This window comes from Pelophylax lessonae (assembly GCF_965119305.1).
Source record: "Pelophylax lessonae genome assembly, chromosome: 4".
Classification (NCBI taxonomy): domain Eukaryota; kingdom Metazoa; phylum Chordata; class Amphibia; order Anura; family Ranidae; genus Pelophylax; species Pelophylax lessonae.
In genome coordinates this window covers 583,997,644-584,003,643 of record NC_138771.1, presented here as the reverse complement: position 1 = coordinate 584,003,643, position 6,000 = coordinate 583,997,644, and positions in this window count along the sequence as shown.

The following is a 6,000-nucleotide window of genomic DNA, read 5'->3' as shown; positions in this document are numbered from 1 at the left end:
CGGCGTCATCATTTTTTTATGCTCCAACATTTGGGCCACGGAAGCCAGCCTTTTTCCAGAACAACGTGAGGACGGCATAATGGAAGTTGGAGTGGAGGACAATTGTGAGGAGAAGGAGAAGAGGCTGGACGGTGAGAGCCTGGAGTGTGGCTTTGTGGGTTTTGATGGCATTGCTCCCACTGGACTCGGCGGTGGGAGTCCAGGTGCCTTCTTAAGGCGGTCGTCCCTAGCTGAGTGTTGGATTTACCGCAACTTATGCGTTGACTGCAAAGGCTGCAGATGACAACACTATTGTCAGCAGTGGACACATTAAAAAAAGCCCACACTGCGGAGCCATGTGCCGGCGTCCTGGGAGCGCCAGATGTGACTGTACATGGTTGATGGCTCGCTCCTGATACATTAGCAGTCTGCTTTGTCCCACCTGTGCAATGTAAGTTCTGCCTGCTTCTCCTCCCTATCTGCTGGTCCATCTCTCCCTCTGAACTCCCCTCCTCTTCCTCTCTTATGGGCATAGACACGTCATCATCGACGTCACCTTCCCCACCACTAACATTTGAGATCTCGGAGTAGGCAGCAACAGCGGGGACCAACCTCCTTGGGCTGATCTGAGTACTGTTGTCAGACTGCTTAGTGGCGGCTGTTGCTACCTCCTCTTCCTGATCCGATGCCAAGAATGGCTGTGCATCGCAAATGTCTTGTGATGGATCGGAAAATAATTCCAGTGACTCAAGCGGAGGGTATATGGTGGTGGTGGTGTTGGTGGTGTATTTGGGGGTGCACACAGCAGAGAGTGAAGAGGGTGCAGATAGAGAGGATGAGGAGGGTGCAGAGGAGGAAGGCTGAGTGAGCCACTCAACCAAGTCTGGTGTGTCCTTTGACGTAATCAAACGCACCTTCTGAAACTTTCACACTTTGGCTCCGGACTACTGCTCCTGCCCTACCCCTACCACCCCTGCGTAAGGGCCTGCCTCTTCCTCTGCCTGTCATTTTTTAAATTACCCTGTGACAAAAGTCTCTAGAGAAGCGCAGTATATGTGGAAGAAGGTATATAACACCCCGCTTCAATCTGTGGTTTTGGGGGGGCACTGGTCTATCACACCAGTTCTACAAAAAATTGGCCAGAAACTGTTGTCACTGTGTGTAGCACAGTTAACGCAGCAAAAGAGGCAACATTTTTGCAAGACAAAAATACACTGTTATACAAGTATACTTTTAGATAACACCCCACTTCAATCTGTGATATTGGGGGGCCACTGGTCTATCACACCAGTTCTACAAAAAATTGGCCAGTAACTGTTGTCACTGTGTGAAGCACAGTTAACGCAGCAAAAGAGGCAAAATTTTGCAGGACAAAAATACACTGTTATAAAAGTATACTGTTAGATAACACCCTACTTCAATCTGTGGTATTGGGGGCCACTGGTCTATCACACCAGTTATACAAAAATTGGCCAGTAACTGTTGTCACTGTTTGTAGCAGAGTTAACGCAGCAAAAGAGGCAATGTTTTTGCAGAACCCAAATACACTGTTATAAAAGTATATTGTTAGATAACACCCACTTCAATCTGTCATTTAGGGGGGGGCACTGGTCTATCACACCAGTTATAATACTTTTTTAAAAGTGCTTTTGTCACTCTTTGTAGTTGTATTATCGCTGCAGAAACGCTCACCACACCAGTCACAATGCTGCACAGTGCACAATACAAATCCACTATAATATGCTTTCTATATTAGAAAGTATATTATAAGTGTATTACACCCCTATATAGTGCACTGCACACCAAAGAATAGTACACCTATACCAAATACCACTCCGTGAAAGGACTTTTGTGGTCCTATAACAGAGCGATCTGTTTCACTGACACTCTGTCCCTGCTCCCCACAGCAAACCTCTCCCTACACTGACAAAAGAGACAATATAGATAGTACACCTATACCAAATACCAGTCCTTAAAAGGACTTTTGTGGACCTTTAACAGAGCGATTTGTGTCACTGACAATCTTTCCCTGCTCCCCACAGCAAACCTCTCCCTACACTGACAAAAGAGACAATATAGATATAGTACACCTATACAAAATACCAGTCCTTAAAAGGACTTTTGTGGACATAATAGAGCCATCTGTGTCACTGACAATCTGTCCCTGCTGCACACAGCAAACCTCTCCCTACACTGACAAAAAGCAGAATGTAAAATGGCCGCCAGGTCAGGTCTATTTATAAGGTAGGGGGTATGTCCATGTGCTTAAATGTCTCAATTGGCTGTCCTGTTCCACCTGATGGATGTGTCATGGGTCAAATTTCTCCCCAATGTAAACTAATATGGCCGCCGCGAACATCGCCATATGTTCGCAATGTCGGCGTACTGCAAACGAGCAAAGTTCTCCGCAAACCGACTGACTTGTACAGTGGAAAGGTCTTTTAGCACAACGAGAAGGGTGAAAACCTGGCTGAGGTCGACAATGGCAGATGATCGATTATCGGGTTTGCGCATGATGAGCATACATAGAGCAAAAGTTGCTGAAAACAAACAACAGCTGATTGACAAAGTAATCGATAAATTTGCATAGGACCACAGACGTTTACAGTTTCTTTTTCAAGATCACTAACCAGTGAACAAAAATTGTACGAAACTACTCATTGAAAAATGTGATTGTTAAAGTTGAGCAAGAGTGTAGATGTTTGCAGTTCCTAACCTGCAACAGTTATCCAGTTAAATTTTATATGTTTTATTTTCCAATTTGGATGAGAACAGTTATTTACTTATAAATATATATATACTGTATATATATTTAAGTTAATATACTTAATGTATTTTATTTATTTATTTATTATTATTAATATTATTATTATTTATTTATTATTCAATTTAACTATTATTTTAAAAATGTATTTTAATACATTTAAGTTAATACATTTCAAAATAAATACATTTATCATATATTTTATTTGTCATTTGCTAACACTGAATGCAGTTACATGCGTTTCAAGCTACAAGTTACAAGCCTTCAATCTGACAATCTGACGATCTGACCAGCGACAGCATTTCTGCCCAGTAACTTCAAACAGCTTAGGACTCTAGCTGATCAAATTTAACCATGCCAACCCTACTGTTACAAACAGCCTCCACCCACAAACTGAGTGACATTACCCCGTAAAAATTGACTGTGACAAAGAAAAACAAGAAAACAGGGAGGAGTTGAGTAGGGAAATGATCCAGTGGTCAGATGAAGCAGTAGAAAGATCCTGAGTAGAGTTGAGCGGACACCTGGATGTTCGGGTTCGGCCAAACTTCACAAAAAAGTTTGAGTTCGGGACCCGAACTTAACCCGAACTTGACCTGAACTTGACCCCGAACCCAAATCCCGAACTTTTGAGCAACTAAAATGGCTCTAAAAAAGTCATGAAAATGGCTAGAGGGCTGCAAATGTTGTGAATAGCAAGTGCTCTGCAAACAAACGTGGATAGGGAAATAACTTAAAATAACATAAAATACATAAAAATAAAAAATAATATAATCTTGATCTAGGAGGACGAGGTCCATATGGAGTAGGATATTAAGGTGGCGGTGGATGTGGCGGTGTAGGTGGAAGCGGCGGTGGAGGAGGACAAGGTAGCCAACACTGGTTTTTAATATTATTTTTTTTAAATGAAAGGAAAAAGGGCATCATTTGTGCCCCCTTTTCCTCATGGGATGGGGACAGGGATTATAACTTGGGTGTAGGCTAGCTATTAGCAGTCAGCAAATTGTTGCTGGGGAAAGTTTAGTTGACCTTTATGACCTGGGGTTATTCAGCCGCTGTTCCCGCTCAAATTTGTCCCTGTATCTGGGGAGATTGGTTGAGTTTTCCCCTCTTCCCGCTGAAAAATCCCACCTAAACCCCTGGTTTAGGGCTATTTAACCACTTCCATGCAGAGCAGTTAGACCCCCTTCCTTCCCAGACCAATTTTCAGCTTTCAGCACTCTCACACTTTGAATGACAATTGCTCAGTCATGCTACACTGTAACCAAACAACATTTTTATCATTTTTTTTCACACAAATAGAGCTTTCTTTTGGTGGTATTTGATCACAACTGGGTTTTTTTTTTTTTTTTTTTTTCGTGATATAAGCAAAAAAGAGCAAAAATTTTGAAAAAAAAACACTTTTTTTAGTTTCTATTATAAAATTTTGCAAAAAATTAATTTTTCTTCATACATTTGGGCCAAAATTTATACTGCTACATATCTCTGGTAAAATTAACCCAAATTAGTGTATATTATTTAGTCTGTGTGAAAGTTATTTAGTCTAGAAGCTATGGTACCAATTGCTGAAAATTGATCACACCAGATGTACTGACAGCCTATCTCCTTTCTTGAGGCCCTGAAATGTCAGGACAGTACAAATACCCCCCAAATGACCCCTTTTTGTAAAGTAGACAGTCCAAGGTATTTAGTAAGAGGCATGGCGAGTTTTTTGAAGTTATAATTTTTTCCCACAATTCTTAGGAAAATGAAGAAAAATTTTCTTTTTCCTTTTTTTCCCATAAAGATGTCAATTTATAAGCCATTTCTAACACATAGCATGTACACAGCAAAAATGACACCCCGAAATACATTCAACTACTCCTTCTGAGTATGGTGATACCACATGTGTGAGACTTTTACACAGCCTGGCCACAAAAGGAGACTTCACGTCTAAGTAGCACCTTCAGGCGTTCTAGGAGCATAAATACACATAAAACTTTCTTACTACCTATCACACTTTTGAAGGCCCTAGAGCACCAATACAATGGAAAAGTCCACAAAATGACCCCATTTTGGAAAGCAAACACTCCAACGTATATTCTATGAGGCATTATGGGTCGTTTGAACATGTCATTTTTTTCCACAAGTTTTTGGAAAATGTGGGAAAAAAATAAAAACTTTTTTTTTTTACACAAAGTTGTCAATTTATAGGATATTCCTAACACATAGCATGTACACAGCAAAAATGACACCCCAAAATACATTCTGCCACTCCTTCTGAGTATGGCAATACCACATGTGTGAAACTTTTTCACAGCCTAGCCATATAGAGGGGCCCAAGGAGCACCATCATGCATCCTAGCCACTTGCCTAGGCCTATTTTTGACATTTGGTGTTTACAAGCTAAAATCAGTTGTTTTTGCTAGAAAACTACTTAGAACCCCCAAACATTATATATTTTTTTTTAGCAGAGACCCTAGAGAATAAAATAGAGATTATTGCAATATTTTTTATCACACCGTATTTGCGCAGCGGTCTTCCAAACGCATTTTTTTTGGAAAAAAATTACTTTTTTTAATGAAAAAATAAGAAACCAGTAAAGTTAGCCCAATTTTTTTCCATAATGTGAAAGATAATGATACGCCGAGTAAATAGATACCCAACATGTCATGCTTCAAAATTGCGCACGCTCACGGAATGGCGACAAACTTTGGTACTTAAAAGTCCCCATAGGCAACAATTTAAAAATTTCTACAGGTTGCCATCTTAGAGTTACAGAGGAGGTCTAAGGCTCAAATTATTGCTCTTGCTCTAACGATCGCGGCGATACCTCACATGTGTGGTTTGAACACCGTTTACATATGTGGGCGGGGTTTCCGTATGCGTTCACTTCTGCGCGCGAGCTCACGGGGACAGGGCTCTTTCATTTTTTTTTTTTTTTTACTATTTATTTGATTTATTATTTTTAATTTTTACACGGTTTTTAAAAAAAAATAAAAATTGATCATTTTTATTTCTATTACAAGGAATGTAAACATTCCTTGTAATAGAAATAGGCACGACAGGACCTCTTTTTTGTGAGATCTGGGGTCAAAAAGTCCTCAGATCTCACAAGTACACTAAAAGATAGAAAAAAATAAAAAAAAAAAATAAAAAAAATTATATAAAATGAAAAAAAAAAAAAAAGGGACCTTTAAACCGGTTGCTAGGCAACGACGTTTGCCGTAGCTCCAGTCCTCCAAGACCATAGAGTCGAGTGAGGGCATGCTTGCCCT